Raw genomic sequence first — 17,759 nt, forward strand, 5'->3', positions numbered from 1 at the left:
CAAATATGATCACACATGCGCTAAATCCATGAACACAAAGGAAGATACAAGATCCAAAGTCGACAACGGACAATACAAGAGGTAACCAATCTTCTCCGTGAGGAGGTCTTGAATCCACGGGGTATCTTCCCTTAGAAAGGGGGCTTGAATCCAAAGGGATCTTCTCCATAGAGGTCGCGGTCTCTCTCGTGGAGTAGATCCGATATGGATGAGCGTAGCTCTATCTCTCAAATGAGCTATCACAATGCTAACCCTCAAATGGAGGAGGAGGGGGTCTATATATAGTGCTAAGACACGAAGGGGTAAGTGAGGGGCGAAGGGGTACACGGGCCTCGTCCCAATTCATGCGCGTAGGCAAAGGCCGGATGATCCGGATGGGGGACCGGATGATCTGGGCATCGTCCGGATGATCCGGGTCCTCGTCCGGATGATCCAGCTTCGCTGGGAGGATTCTGCAAGCTTCGGGTGTCGTGGCTGCGGGATTACCCGGATGATCCAGGAGGGCATCTGGATGATCCGGCTGAGTCCAGATGATCCGGAGGGAGGTCCGGACGTCCGGGATGACGCCAGCAGCTGCTCCATCTTCTTCTCGATTCTTCCATCTTCTCTTCCATGCTTGGCCTTGGTCCTTCGAATCTCCATGGTCATCCCGTATGAGGCTGAGTATACACAAGGTCCATGCATGAGGTAGTAACCATGTCTCGTATGTGGGAAGATACGGTTCGAAGAGGAGTGAGTTCACCTTGTGTCCCATGGCATATGGTCGAGGTCTTATCGTATGTCCTTTTGGGGCTTGGGGAGTAGTCAAAGTGTACATGGGGATGATCGTGGGATGCACCGCATCATCTCCACCCCCTTGGGAAATATTCGACCTCGGATCACGATCCTCATCACCATGGAAACGGTTGTTGTGGACGGACTTGTAGTTGGACGGAGTTGAAGACATTGCGCAATCCAAGTACTCCAAGGTGTCGCCGGAGTGATATACATGCAAGAAGAGAAAACACAAACGACACTCGGAAATACAATGGTTAACGCACACAAGGTGTCCATCAAATAAACATGAGTTCGTCCAAAGGAATTGTTCATGAAAATGCATGAGATTCTTATCCAAATGATGTAAAATGACATGTAAAGCATTCATGGGAGCAAAAGCATTCATTGTGCAAACAAATGTATTGTGGATGTGATCAATGCAACCACGGTGCAAAATGATGTCATAGTGAGACGGTTTATCAATAGCATGAATATGGCAATGTATGCTCAATATGATTATGTTATCATGCAATTGATGGTAGGCAATGTGATCATTATGTATGAATATGCCATCAAGAAAGATCACAACAAATTTGCTAAGGAAATGCACAAGCTCATATATCATGGATGACACAGAAATACAAGATGCAACAAGGCAATCATAAGGTGAGTCAATCCATGCATAAGATGCAAATTTGTTATGGGTGGTGTTGTACCATAGCTCAATGTTGTGGTAGAAGTGGTGGTCTGGTGGTGAATCCACTAAGTCCGAGCACTCCTCAACTTGAATGTCCATGGAGCCAATCTCCAGTGTCGTTCCTCCGTTCGCGAGATGTATCATGTGGACAATAAGAAGGAGACAACAATGAAATAGTGATCCATCCAATATGCGTATTTGAGGATGTCTCAAAGGGAAGGAGTTCACCTTTAGGGTATTCTCGCAAATGTTGGTGTTGCACATCTTGTATGCCTTCACATGACCAAGTTGTCACATAACCGAACCGCCTTGTGAATCTTCCCAAATGAAAGAACATGACAAACACTTGGAAAAACAAATGAGGTTATCGGAGATGCAAAACCTATCATTCGTGTGGTAAAATACCCAACAAGTGGATGCATCATGCTCATCATAAGAAAGGACAAGGGAGCATTTCATAGTACGGAGTCATATGATGTGAGAACAACCAAATAGAATAGGCGCAACCAAGCAAGCATGCATCACAAGATGTATCATGTGAGAGGCATGAACATATACGTCATCAACCGAAGGAAGGAAGTAATAATGGAACATGGGTGATGCAACAAAGCAAGCAATCATATGAATCAAGGCAAGCAAGCTAGTAGTGCGAAGATGCAACATACTAGAAGGAATCATGTTAAGTATGTCATGTGTGCAAATGGTAGTCATGAATAATGCACAAGACACATCACAAGCATGAAGGCGAGATATGAGCAAAATAGCATCAATAGCATGAGGCGCATGATAAACATGGTAATAGCAACAAGGATCTCCACCAAGCATGCAAATACACATAGAACTAGCATAATGGTGAATCATGGGTAGATACAAGCAAGGGTCACAGTTGCATGGCAAAGGCATAGAAGCAAGCATAGCATGCAAAGTGAACATGGTAAAATGAGCAAGAAGCGAGAAGCGATATATAGCCCATAGCCATGTGAGATCCAAGTGAGAGAGATGCGCGTAGTCGTTGCGTGAAGAGAGCGGTGGGAAGGGTAGTTCACGGGATCCCAAGTCATCTATGCTCTCAAGAGCTCATTTCATCAACTCTTGGGATTGAGAGGTTGATGAGTATACGTGAGTACCTACACAAAACAAAGACAAAGGGAAAATTGTGTGTACGTGGTAGATGTACACATCATCCATAATGATGTGCACGTGATTGTGTTGCTTAGCACAAAATAGCCAATGCTCAAATAAATGAGATGTGTAATATCGAAACATGTCATCCATCATGAGAGGTTTGTTGTTATATATAGCATAATGGAGACTCAAATTGTGTAATGCATACAAGAAATATGTAGAGCATTGTTATTCATGGAATGCATATGGTGCAAGCAATTATGGGAATCATGCCAAGTATGGAATGCATCAAAATCTCCTAATACGCATGAGGAAACTATGGGGGTCTCCTCATGATCATTAGTGGAAACATCACACGGAGAATATTGACAACATCCAAAACAATGCATATGTGGAACATTGTGATCATGGCATGGAATAGTAGATGAATTGCGCAAATCATGTAAAGGAAGCATGGCAATATCATCACAAGAAAAACAAAAGCCAATGACCATCATCTCGTCATCTATGCCATAAGTGCAAATGGGATTTATTGTAACGGGTCATGCATAGTCACTATGTTGAGATTGAAATGATGCAATTTGGGAGATCTCACTCATAGCATATGACAAGTTCAAAGGATTGGCAAACATGATGTGACCAATAGAATTTTCACATGATATCTTATGGAGCATAGCATCACAACTAGGCAAATCAACATGATCATCATCATAGTCATCATAAATTGGTAAGTCATGACATGAAGAAGTCGCACTAGCATGAAGCATGGCAATAGGTGGATCAAAATCATGCAAGCAATCATTGGTAAGATGGTCCACTAGTGGGACAAGAGAAGCACCATCACCTATGTTACCTTTGTATAATCGCTCATGTGTTGTAGGTGAGGTGTCGAAGAATAAGTCGTGGTCATCTTCATCGTGATGGAACCATGTGGGTGGTGCATCTTCTTCCACCATGGCCATCGTTGTCTCCATTGGAGGTATGGACTCGTCGAGGATAGGCGTGTCGTCATGTAGGAGACCTAGCACCAAAAAAGAAAACACACTAGGAGTAGAGGTTAAGTCGTTAGAAATCAAAGTGGCCTCACATGCCCTCTCAACTATCTCACTCGCTAAGTGTTGTGGCTCACTCACTCCCTCTTGGATGCTCTCACTCGTATGGTTGGTGGAGTCACTCAAATGGCTCTCAACCTCACATAGGATGTGTGGCATGCTCTCAAGTGTGGGGCTAGTGGTGGTCACACTCATCCTCTCATAGTAAATGCTCTCAATGTCACGTGTGGTGGAGTCACTCATGTCACTCATGTGGTGTTGGCTCTCCTCACATGGCAATTGGGGCATCTCGTCACAGGTCGTTGTCGGAGAGATGTTGGTGCAAATGTCTTCATCCTCAATCATGTCATGGTCGTAGCCGTGGATGAAGGCCGAAGATGGCACATCATCACTCTCCTCGAAGACCAAAGATAAGGTCTCATGAGCAGTCTCGTAGCTTGACTCGAAGTATGAGTCCAATATGGGCGCCATCTTCATGTTGTTAAAGAGGTTCGTGCTTGTCGCCGTGGTCGAAGGGGATGGCCCTTGCTCGACCTTCTTGTCGCCGTCTTGTTGTTGGAGGCCCATATGATGTGGCACCTCGTAGCTCGTCTCCATTACCGAAGGGAATGTCCCATGCTTGGTCATCTTCCTTGAGGGGATTCCGAAGATGGAAGTGTCTCCCTCGCTCGTAGTTGGTTGCCTTGTAGTTGAAGATGTTGATGTAGGCGAACTCATGGGAAGTAGGCGAAGATGCCTTGGTAGAACTTGGCGAAGATGCCGAAGTGGTTGTTGTAGCCGTAGCGTGCTCTTGGTGGTGCTTGTCTCACGGTCTTCTCTTGTGGTCATGAAGTTTGGACTTGGCTTGAAGTAGGGCTTGTTGGGACTTGTAGGTAGGCGCATCCTGAGCATCTTCATGTTGATGGTGGCATTGTCGCACTTGAGCTCGTAGTAGATGTCGTTCGTTGTCGTCATGCACATGTTGCTTGGAGGTGATTTGCCCTTCATGACGAGGTGGATCACGAACGTGATGGTGGTCGCCATGGAGATGTGGACGTGGACGTATGCTTACATCTTGTTTGCGCTCCAAAGACTTATGACTTGAATGTCGCCGCCTTGAGGATGATGAAGGGGAAGTAGACTTGATCAAGGCCCGAATATCCTCCATCCTTGCATCTTGCTCCTCCTTTTGTGCGGAAATCTTGTTGTCGATGTAGTCCCTTTTCCTTGCTTCGGAGTAACGAATGTCGATGGAGAGGTTCTCGATGCGCTCTTGCAATCTTGATTGTGCGCCTTGCATTTGTCGTTGTAGATCGAAGATTGACGCTTTGGTGATGTAGTTGTTCACGCCGTCATTGTTGTGGAAGACCGGAGATGAAATGCCTTGCCTATCCATCACAAGATTCGAGCCAATATGAGTGGAGAAAGAGAAGAACGAATACCAAATGTGCCTTGACCGAAGTTGAAAGTGGATCAATGATCACTCCAATGTGGACAAGGAAATAGCACAATTTGTACCAATTCTTGTCGGTTTCTCACACCTACACAAGTAAGGCTTATGGTGGAGCTCGGTGAGGATAGTGGCACGAAAATTTAATGCAAAATGTTAGCAAGAGTCAATAATGTTGAAAGAAATTCACAAATTCGCAAGTGTAACAAGTAGACCAATAGCAATATGTGGCACACGGAAACACACACACGGATAGATAAATGGGGCTGTGCAACCAAGGATGAGCACAAAATGTGGAATCCACGGAAAACGCTCGTGTTGCACAACTCAAGAGAGACGCTAGCACGATTGCTCTATAGGCGGATACGACACTTGTGCACAACCTATAAGATGCAAAATGGATAACTTTCTATCCCAAGTATGCTATGTATGTATGGTTCCCGGTGTTTCTCATGAGGTGATCCAAGATGATCTTATATGCAATGTGGTATGATGCTATGGCTATTGCTTACAAGCTTATTTGCTCTTTCTCTTTTGCTTAAAAGCTTATTCTTCTCTTTTTTTTGTATGTCCACTTTGTGAAATGCACAAACCAAGATAGTAATTGTGTATATGCGGGAACAAACTTGAGGCACATGAGGTGATATGATACCAATATGATATGGCATGTATGCAATGTATGGCGTAGATCACTAATGTGCACAAGTAACGTTGCCGGCAATACTCAAATGGCTAGTCTCGATAGGCAACTAATGCAAAATGGGCTAGGGATTATCAATGCAATGGCAAGGGAATATACAATGGAGGGGTACCACGATACCAAGATGATATGGAGGTTACCATCCGCGGTGATGATGAGTGGCGGTGATCTTGATGGAGATACCAAGATGATGGAGACTCGTCCCTAAGTAGCCGAAACACCTTAGGAGACACAACTCACAACACAAACAAAATTGGGTTAAGTTGAGGTGGCGGAAGTGTATGGTGGGCAAGGTTATGTGGAAGTGGTGGTGGTGGTCGATGAAGAAGCAACCGTCCCTAAGTAGCCGAAACACCTTAGGAGACTCAAGTCACAACTCAAACAACCACATATACAATGGGGATCAAAATGGGTTAGGTTGCGGAAGTCGGTGGTGGTAATGCGGATGATATGGTGGAGGGCCTAGGCAAACTTGCCAAATTTCAGAAAATTTGATGGAGTTAAATGATGTTCGTGGTATTTTTGTGGGAAGGGGGATGTCAAGAGCTTCAAAACGAGCTAAAGAATGGCAAAAACGGACTCCGGATGAATTAGTTATGGCCAAAACAAAAATATGTCTGTGTTAGTTTCAGGGTTAGCCGGACATCCGGGAGTAGGTCCGGATGATCCAGGTTCGTCAACCGGATTTCTGTCGTGTGGGGCGTCTGGACATCCGGGAGATGGTCCAGCTGATCCGGGAGCACTTCCGGATGATCCGGGCAGGTCAAACTGCTCGGGATTTTCTCTCGGGGACGAATTTTTGGGCGGAAATTGGATGATTTTCGGGGCAAAATTGAGGAGATTTCATGGATGGAAGATGGGGAAACTTGGGGAGATGCTAGATCCACTCGAAACCAAGCAAATCCATGGATCAAAATCAACAAAACATCATCAAAACCAACAAATCACAAAAAAAATTGGGGCTATTTTTGGTGGGGATTTTCGAATTTAGGACGAAATCAAGCAAAACAAGGCTAGAAAAAGAGGGGTGGGGGCTCCAAATTAATGATCAACCTAGCTCTGATCCCAAGATGATGTAGGGTAGAACCCTAATCGCCCAATCTTTCATGAAAGGAGCGGATCCCACAATGAACACGAAGAAGACGAGGATGGAAACGAGGGGAAAGACACGAGAGGAACACGAGAAACCAACAAATATGATCACACATGCGCTAATTCCATGAACGCAAAGGAAGATACAAGATCCAAAGTCAACAACGGACGATACAAGAGGTAACCAGTCTTCTCCGTGAGGAGGTCTTGAATCCACGGGGGATCTTCCCTTAGAAAGGGGGCTTGAATCCAAAGGGATCTTCTCCGTAGAGGCCGCGGTCTCTCTCGTGGAGTAGATCCGATATGGATGAGCGTAGCTCTATATCTCAAATGAGCTATCACAACGCTAACCCTCAAATGGAGGAGGAGGGGGTCTATATATAGTGCTAAGCCATGAAGGGGTAAGTGAGGGGTGAAGGGGTACACGGGCCTCGGCCCAAGTCATGCGCGCAGGCAAAGGCCGGATGATCCGGATGGGGTCCGGATGATCCGGGCATCGTCCGGATGATCCGGGTCCTCGTCCGGATGATCCGGCTTCACTTGGAGGATTCTGCAAGCTTCGAGTGTCGTGGTTGTGGGATTACCCGGATGATCCGGGAGGGCATCCGGATGATCCGGCTGAGTCCGGATGATCCGGAGGGAGGTCCGGACGTCCGGGCTGACGCCAGCAGCTGCTCCATCTTCTTCTCGTTTCTTCCGTATTCTCTTCCATGCTTGGCCTTGGTCCTTTGAATCTGCATGGTCATCCCGTATGAACCTGAGTATACACAAGGTCCATGCATGAGGTAGTAACCATGTCTCGTATGTGGGAAGATACGGTTCGAAGAGGAGTGAGTTCACCTTGTGTCCCATGGCATATGGTCGAGGTCTTATCGTATGTCCTTTTGGGGCTTGGGGAGTAGTCGAAGTGTACATGGGGATGATCGTGGGATGCACCGCATCTGTTGACTTGCCCGATGATCGGCAAGCCATCGAGAATAAATGGATCTTCAAGAAGAAGATTGACGCTGACGGTAATGTTACTGTCTACAAAGCTCGACTTGTTGCGAAAGGTTTTTGATAAGTTCAAGGAGTTGACTATGATGAGACTTTCTCACCCGTAGCGATGCTTAAGTCTGTCCGGATCATGTTAGCAATTGTCGCATTTTATGATTACGAAATTTGGCAAGTGTATGTCAAAACTGCATTCCTGAATATGGTTTTATACAAAGGGAACTAACAAAGTGTGCACCAGTCTTGCCTTCGGATCTATGATAGAAGGTGTACCCAACAGTCTCTGGGAGTTTATGGGCTGGTGCAAGCCTCTCGGAGTTGGAATAAACGTTTTGATAGTGTGATCAAAGAATATGGTTTTATACAGACTTTTGGAGAAGCCTATATTTACAAGAAAGTGAGTGGGAGCTCCGTAGCATTTCTAATATTATATGTGGATGACATATTGCTGATTGGAAATGACATAGAATTTCTGGATAGCATAAAAGGATACTTGGATAAGAGTTTTTTAATGAAAGACCTCGGAGAAGCTGCTTATATATTGGGCATCAAGATCTATAGAGATAGATCAATACGCTTAATTGGACTTTCACAAAGCACATACCTTGATAAAGTTTTGAAGAAGTTCAAAATGGATCAAGCAAAGAAAGGGTTCTTGCTTGTGTTACAAGGTGTGAAGTTGAGTAGGACTCAATGCCCGACCACTGCAGAAGATAGAGAAAAAATGAAAAGTGTTCCCTATGCTTCAGGCTTAGGCTCTATCATGTATGCAATGCTGTGTACCAGACCGGATGTGTGCCTTGCTATTAGTTTAGCAGGGAGGCACCAAAGTAATCCAGGAGTGGACTGGACAGCGATCAAGAACATCCTGAAATACCTGAAAAGGACTAAGGATATGTTTCTCATTTATGGAGGTGACAAAGAGCTCGTCGTAAATGGTTACATCAATGCAAGCTTTGACACTGATCCGGATGATTCTAAATCGCAAACCGGATATGTGTTTATATTGAACGGTGGAGCTGTAAGTTGGGGCAGTTCTAAACAAAGTGTCGTGGCGGGATCTACATGTGAAGCGGAGTACATAGCTGCTTCAGAAGCAGCAAATGAAGGAGTCTGGATGAAGGAGTTCATATCCGATATAGGTGTCATACCTAGTGCATCGGGACCAATGAAAATCTTTTTTGACAATATTGGTGCAATTGCCTTGGCAAAGGAATCCAGATTTCACAAGAGAACCAAGCACATCAAGAGACACTTCAATTCCATCCGAGGTCAAGTCCAGGTGGGAGACATAGAGATATGCAAGATACATACGGATCTGAATGTTGCAGACCCGCTGACTAAGCCTCTTCCACGAGCAAAACATGATCAGCACCAAGACTCCGTGGCTGTTAGAATCATTACTATGTAATCTAGATTATTGACTCTAGTGCAAGTGGGAGACTAAGCAAATATGCCCTAGAGGCAATAATAAAGTTATTATTTATTTCCTCATGTCATAATAAATGTTTATTATTCATGCTAGAATTGTATTAACCGGAAACATAATACATGTGTGAATACATACACAAACATAATGTCACTAGTGTGCCTCTACATGACTAGCTCGTTGATCAAAGATGGTTGAGTTTCCTAGCCATAGACATGAGTTGTCATTTGATTAACGGGATCACATTATTAGTAGAATGATGTGATTGACTTGACCCATTTCGCTAGCTTAGCACTTGATCGTTTAAGTTTACTGCTATTGCTTTCTTCATGACTTATACATGTTCCTATGACTATGAGATTATGCAACTCCCGAATACCGGAGGAACACTTTGTGTGCTACCAAACGTCACAACGTAACTGGGTGATTATAAAGGTGCTCTACAGGTGTCTCCAATGGTGTTCGTGGAGTTGGCATAGATCAAGAATAGGATTTGTCACTCCGATTGTCGGAGAGGTATCTCTGGGCCCTCTCGGTAATGCACATCACTATAAGCATTGCAAGCAATGTGACTAATGAGTTAGTTACAGGATGATGCACTACAGAACGAGTAAAGAGACTTGCCGGTAACGAGATTGAGCTAGGTATTAAGATACCGATGATCGAATATCGGGCAAGTAACTTACCGATGACAAAAGAAACAATGTATATCGTTATGCGGTTTGACTGATAAAGATCTTCGTAGAATATGTAGGAACCAATATGAGCATCCAGGTTCCGTTGTTGGTTATTGACCGGAGACGTGTCTCAGTCATGTCTACATAGTTCTCGAACCCGTAGGGTCCGCACGCTTAAAGTTCTGTGACGATCGGTATTATGAGTTTATATGTTTTGATGTACCGAAGGTAGTTCGGAGTCCCGGATTTGATCACGGACATGACAAGGAGTCTCGTCGACACATAAATATTGATATATTGGAAGCCTATATTTGGACATCGGAAGAGTTCCGGGTGATATCGGGATTTTAACGGTGTGTCAGAGGGGTTGCCGGAACCCCCCGGGGGTTAATGGGCCTTATTGGGCCCTAGTGGAGAGAGAGCGGGGCCGGCCAGGGCAGGCCGCGTGCCCCCTCCCCCTCTGGTCCGAATTGGACTAGGAAGGGGGGCGCCCCCCTTTCCTTCTCCTTCTCCCCCTTCCTTTCCCCCTCCTAGTAGGAGTAGGAAAGAGGGGAGTCCTACTCTTACTAGGGCCGGCCGGCCTCCCCCCCTTGCTCCTTTATATACGGGGGCAGGGGGCACCCTAGAACACACAAGTTGATCATTGATCTCTCCCAGCCGTGTGAAGTGCCCCCCTCCACCATAATCCACCTCGGTCATACTGTAGCGGTGCTTAGGCGAAGCCCTGCGATGGTAGCTTCATCAACATCATCACCACGTCGCCGTGCTGACGAAACTCTCCCTTGAGCTCTACTAGATCGTGAGTTCGCGGGACGTCACCGAGCTGAACGTGTGCTGAACGCAGAGGTGTCGTACGTTCGGTACTGAGGATCGATCGATCGTGAAGACGTACGACTACATCAATCGCGTTGTCATAACGCTTCCGCTTAACGGTCTACGAGGGTACGTGGACGACACTCTCCCCTCTCGCTGCTATGCATCACCATGATCTTGCGTGTGTGTAGGAAATTTTTTGAAATTACTGCATTCCCCAACAAAAGGATGGTGTTTGAATTGCTAGAACATTTACTTACAATGAACGTGCAACTAGTACATGAGTGTCGTGTTTAAATGTGGAATTATTCTGGGTTCGTTTGGCATTTTTATGCATTAATTGAGTTTCTGGGCATTTAATATGCATAATTCAAATTTGAACTACAAGCACATGCTCCAATGCACCAAATTTTGCTGAAAAATCACATGTGTGTCTTTGGGTGAATTTATAGGTTCCATGCAAGAAATGGGAATAAAATCAAACATCTGGGTGTCGTGGCTCGGCCGGATTGATTGAGAAACTTGGTTTTTTTAATTCCTGTAAATCACAAACACGGCTAAAAATCATGAAACTTGGCATGTTGTCATGACATGGCACTACTAGGGAAAAGCCTATACACAGAATTTTACCAGTAGAGTTGTACAAAATCAAGCGCTGCTGCTACGTAGTAGCAGCGCGCGTGAATAAACCGCGCTGCTGCTATGACTTTAGCAGTAGTGCGTACAAGCGAAAAACGCTGCTACTACGTTCGAACTGGGCGCACCTGGCTAGCCCAACCTAGCAGTAGCGCGTATAATGGCCCAGCGCTACTGCTAATCTCCTTAGCTGCAGCGCGCTTACGTGTAAAGCGTTGCTGCTACGGAAATAAGATAAAGTGAAAAACAAGTAGAAAAGTAAATGAAAATGAAAGAAATAGAAAAATGAGAAAGGGAAAAAATAAAATGTAAAGAAAAATAAAAGAAAAAAGGGAAAAGGAGAAAGGAATAGCAGTAGCGTGTTTCAGTAAACGCGCTATAGCTAACTTAGCTATAGCGCATTTCCGGAAACGCGCTACCATTACGTTTCACTTAAACAGCGGTTTCCCCCCACCCCGCCCCCCGGCCACCAATTCCTCCCCAAATCGTCCCTCGCCCTCGCCGCCGTCTCCTCACCGCCGCCGCCCGAGGCCGCCCTCAGCCTCACCGCCACCGCCCGAGGCCGCCCTTCACGTCACCGTAGGCGCCCTCCACCTCACCGCTGCCCGAGCCCGCCCAGGACCGCCCTTGCCCGTGCCCGAGCCCGCCCTCTCCGCCCCTGCCTCCGTCACCGAGCACCTCCCCGCCACCGTCTCTCCCCTCTCTGTAAGTCCCCCACCCCTCCCCCTTACTCATCTCTCTCTGTATTTTAGAGAAAAAATTAGATGTTAATTAGATGTTTTTCAGTTAGGGCACTAGAGTTTTGCTAGGTTAATTAGGTTAGTAGTGCTGCTAGTAGTATTGGTACAGTAGGTTAATTAGGTGATGTTAAATGAATAACCTAAATGAATGAAATTAGTAGTTAACTGAATTTTTTTTCCTTTCATCATTATAGAGCACTAAAGTTAACTGAATTTTTTTCTATTAGTAGTTAAATGAATTTTCTTCTACACTGTTTGCACATGTGGTTGCTCGTGTATATTTGGACACTGTCTGCAGGGAATGATGCTTAGTGGCCTATGTTTTGCCAGAATGTTGATTCATTTCTTTTCCGGCAAATTTCAGGTTCTCGATTTGTCCACTTTTTAGCAAAGCTCATGCCAAAATTTTCCGTGAATTTCGGCATGACTTGTGCTACAAACTAGGACATATCGAGTGCCCATGATTTGCCGCACCAGGAAGGAGTCAACATTCCTGCAAAACAATAGGCCTTTTTATGTCATTATTCATTTTATTAGGTCTAGAATTAATTGACTAGATTTAATCATAGGAAACATGACTAGAATTAATTGACTAGATTTTATTAGGTCTAGAATTAATTGACCATCAACGATGAGAAACTACAGAAGATAGAAAATATGAGGAGCTCCCTCCTAAAGAAGTTTCACCAGATATTCTTGTTCCCGGGCCGGAATGAGAAGGATTATAAAGATCCAGATGAGGACCCGGCAATGAAGAAGATAAACAAACACGCCATGACCAATTTTAGCGACGCGTTGGCCGCCTGGAAAAATCGAGTGAAAGCAAGGATCATCGACAAGAAGGAACCCTACTCTGAGATTGTAAAGGATAATCCGACAATCACGGAAGAGCAGTTTCAAATATTCAAGGAGGCTTGCGAGGCCGAAGATGCCAAAAAAAAGTCTAAGTACATGAAGGGGCTTTAAGAGAGGAACATTGGGAGCCACCACCTCGGAAGCCGTGGCTACGATGGAAAGAGGTCCAAATGGGCCAAGGAGGACGCGGAAGCCGCAAGTCTAGGCATCCCAGACCCCTTGGCGGAGTTCACCGTCCCGTAGGAGCGTGACGTCCTTAGGGCCCGGCACCGTTGGGACCCGGTGAAAAAGGTTTACGAGACAACACCGGTCATTACGGAGTTCATGAGACTGCTGGTAATTTTAGTTTCTGATCAATTCGACTGCACACGTTAGTAATATTTGTAAACGATCGGTGTGCCTTTTGCAGAGAGAGTAGCACAGGATTGCGGTTGAAAGCGACTCGCCGTCTGAGGCATTGGCGAGGCCCAAGTGGGACACTCCATTCAACCGGGCGTTGAACATATTGAAACAACAACCGGTGGATACTCAACCGTCGTATGGACGCGTGCACGGTGTCAGAGACGGCGCCACGTGGAAGAAGTACTACCATGAGACCACAGAGGAGAGAAAGGAAAGACGGAGGTTAAATGAAGAAAACATCGACAAGAGGGTTGAGATTGCGGTTGAGAAGAAATCAACTAAGACAGTCGCAACAGCGGTAGCTGCCGCAAAATAGGTGGCTTTAGATATTTCTACTACCTTGGTTCCGGCCGTTTTCAATTGGACCAGGCAAAATCCAAAAAAAGATGCAGCGGACTTTCCCCTTGCTGACTTCTTGGCGGGGAGCAGCTCGACTAGCGTTGCACCAGCACCTGCAGCTGCACCTGCTCCCGCACCGGCTCCCGCACCGGACGTGCTAGGCGGTGCTTCGTCTTTGGCTGAGCTCGACGCCCTCGCGGTATCTGTCACATCGGCCCCCTTCAATATAAATGTATAATCTCCCGTTTTCATTGCCTTTCGGATGTCACACGTCGCAAACATTTCTTTGCAGGCCGACAAAAACCTGTGCACCATATTGTACACCATCGGCGACCAGAAGGTGGACGTGGGGAAGGCGACGATAATGGAGCCGAAGGAACCATTGTTCCACAGCCGGCCGATCCCCCCGAACGTCTTCAAGGTTTCCGTGGCCAGTGTCAAACCGGGCCACGAGAATTTGCCTCCTCCAGTACTACTAGGGGATGACGACGAGACACCGCGGTGGCTTGGTGATTGTTGCAATGTTGGGTGGGTCCTGTTGTGGCCAAAGAGTCTGCTTCGTCTGGAGGCGGCCGGGAGCACACCCACGAGCACGCAGCCTCAGCAAGGTATGAACAGCAACACCCCACCTACCCAATTATCATCGGGTGTCGGGTTGGGTGATAGCGGACAGGGTAAGGAGGAGGCTCCATTAGTCGCTGATGACGTCGCCATGGATGAGGATGAGGACGATGATGGTGCTGCTGAACAGTATGTCTATACTGGCGCCTCCTCAGGGTTTGAGCATCATGAGTCGGTGCCTGAATTGCCGTCTCAACATATTATGGACGACCTTCCGGTAGTAAAGAAGTTTAGGAAGAGAGCGAGGAAAGGAAAAAAAGCTGTTTCTATGATCCAGCCGCCTCAGCAGCCTCGGCTTCAGGACCGTATAGATATCCCCGGTGCGGATAAATGACATATCCCCGGTCAACCAATCCTACCTGCAACAACGCTATGGGCCAGATTCGGCGATCTAAAGAGACTTCATGATGATGTGCTGCGGGTAGAGAAAGACCTCATCACCTCGAAAGATCCAGGATACCCACTCTATGTGGTTAACGTTCCGCGGCAAATGTCGTACGTTGACAGCTTCCCCGCGGATAAGTTCTTCCTCCAATTCGATTACATATTCGACATGTTTCACGTGAAGAAGCTGGATTTTACGTTTGTCCGTCTTTATGCCTTGCACATGAACTACATCATCGGGGTTGAGCAGATATCTCATATCTGTGTCGCTGACCCGTACTACATGCACGAGGGCTTCTTGGGAGTCTGCGCAAATCACCGTGAATACGCGAGGGATTACATCGTCAATTTCATGCTCGCCAATAAGGACAAGGAGGCGATTCTCGTGCATTATCATCCCGTGTAAGTCATCCGCGCTGCTATCCTTCCTTTGATTTCAATCATTCATTTGCACGGTGGAGGCTAATTAATTTGAGGACTTATTTTGTGCAGCGGGGGGCGCGCCGTCCTCATCATCCTCTACCCCCGATTCTCTCATGCTCTTTACTTGGACTCGTTGAAGAACATTCACAAAAAGGATTACACCCACATCAAGGATGTTCTCGACAGTGCTATGTTTTACTACCAAGCAAGGGGTGGAGAGGTCAGGGACAAGAAGAGAAGGGGCGGCAGGGTCGCCTTCAGCCATAAGACCGACTTCTGCTGCATCTAGCAACCGAACGATTCTCTTAATGATGGATTCTATGTCCTACACCACATGCTGGAGTACAGACGGGATCACCAGAACCTTCGCATGTCACCTAGATCCGGCGATGCCCATATTCTACAATGGGCAGAGGACATAGGAGATATCGAGGATCATCGACTTCGAGCTGAGTTCTATAACATCCAGCGCGAACTTGCCCAAATCATCATGAAGGAGGTCGTCAGAAAAACAGGGATGTTCTACGGAGAAGGACAAATGTCGCGGGAAGACGTCCGAACATGGATAGCCTCTCAGCGTCTCGACCTGAAGCCTTTCACTAGGCTCGGGGACTATCTCCCTGACTTGGATGGATGGAACGACATGTTGGAGTGATTGTCGATATATGACAATGTGTCCATTTAGTCCATACTTTCTGTATGACAAAACTTTGAGTTATGCACGGTGAAACTTTATTTGTGATGTAATTAAACCGTCCTCCTCCTTGACTAGCGAAGATCACTCTAGTTAGGGCATTTTGGGGTAGGATGAACTTTGTTATTTATGCTTATGATATGTTGTTTTTATTTTTGCCAAGTCTGTCTCTTTCTGTTGCTCAACTATATATGTTGCATATCATCGACTCATGTGATGATGCAGGTGCATAGATCATAGATGGAGAAGAAGTGTTATGCCAGGAGTATATATACGACAAGTGGCCGGAGTGTCAGGCCCTTCCGATTTCCGAGCGACAAGAAGTAGTTAGTTTAGAGGTTCACGCTAATGTGAAAGAGGGATACGAACTCATGTTCTCAAAGTGATAGCTCTTCTCACGTATATCATTGTTTATATGGATGACGATGTATTTGCATATCATTCGAGACTTGTATCGCTATTTTCGAGATGATGACGAGAGACCACTTTGTGTTGGATGATGATTATGATGATGACATGATTTGATGAGACTAATTGTATGTATATGCTATGATTACATTTGTATGTGTATGATATGCTAAAGATTATTGTATAAAGCCTATTCAAATACAAAACAAATACAAAACAAATATGCAGGAAAAAAACTAATAAATAAACTAGTAGTAGCGAGGGGGGAAATTTAGCAGTAGCGCCGCATTGTCAGTAGCGCGTCCCAGCAAATAGCGCTGCAGATAATATCAGTAGCGCCCTTTCCCAGAGAGCGCTACAGCTATTCATGTATAGCAGTAGCGTGGGACAACCGGCGCTACTGCTATACGTTAGGTGTAGCACCTTATTAGTAGCGCTGGTGCCCGCGCTACTGAGAGGCCCAAAACCCTCGCTGCTGGTAGGCTTTTCCCTAGTAGTGTGGCACCAACATGCTGCAGTAAATTTTTTGGCCGAATTGGGACAAGCTTTGGTGTAAACTTCTTGCAAACCAGAGCTTCCCTCAAGAAGGCTCCTAGTTCCGAGAGGGAACGTGTCACCTTCGTGTGCGAAATGACATACGTACACTGCCTTCTCCCGCCTAAATTTTTTTACATAGGCAGATTAGCCCAAATAGAAGTATCGTGTTAAATTTTGAAATTATTCCGTGTTCTTTGGCCTTTTTATACATTAATTGATTTTCTGGGCATTTAATATGCATAATTCAAATTTCAACTACAAGCACATGCTTCAGTGCACCAAAGTTGTTTGAAAAATCACATGTGTGTCCTTGGGTGAATTTCTAGGTCCCATGCAAGAGATGGGAGTGAAATTCAAACATCTGGGCGTCGTGGCTCGGCCAGAAAGATTGAAAAACTTGGTTTTTTAATTCCTGTAATTCCAAAACACGGCTGAAAATCATGAAACTTGACATGGTGTCATGACATGGCACCAACATGCAGCGGTAATTTTTTTGGCCAAATTGGGACAAGCTTTGGTGTAGGCTTTTGCAAACCGGAGCTTCCCTTAAGAAGGCTCGTGGTTCCAAGAGGGAACATGTCACCTCCGTGTGTGAAATGACATACGTGCACTGCCTTCTCCCGTCTTAAAATTTTTACACATCCAGATTAGACCAAATAGAAGTACCGTGCTAAATCTTGGAATTATTCCGGGCTCGTTTCGCCTTTTTTATACATTAATTGAGTTTCTAGGAATTTAATGTGCATAATTCAAATTTGAACTACAAGCACAGGATCCAATGCACCAAAGTTGTTTGAAAAATCACATGTGTTTCCTTGGGTGAATTTCTAGGTCCCATGCAAGAGATGGGAGTGAAATTCAAATATCTGGGCGTCGCCGGAAAGATTGAGAAACTTGGTTTTTTAATTCCTGATAATCCAAAACATGGCTGAAAATCATGAAATTTGACTTGGTGTC

The sequence above is a fragment of the Triticum aestivum genome, chromosome 3A (assembly GCF_018294505.1).
Source record: "Triticum aestivum cultivar Chinese Spring chromosome 3A, IWGSC CS RefSeq v2.1, whole genome shotgun sequence".
In the NCBI taxonomy this organism is placed as follows: domain Eukaryota; kingdom Viridiplantae; phylum Streptophyta; class Magnoliopsida; order Poales; family Poaceae; genus Triticum; species Triticum aestivum.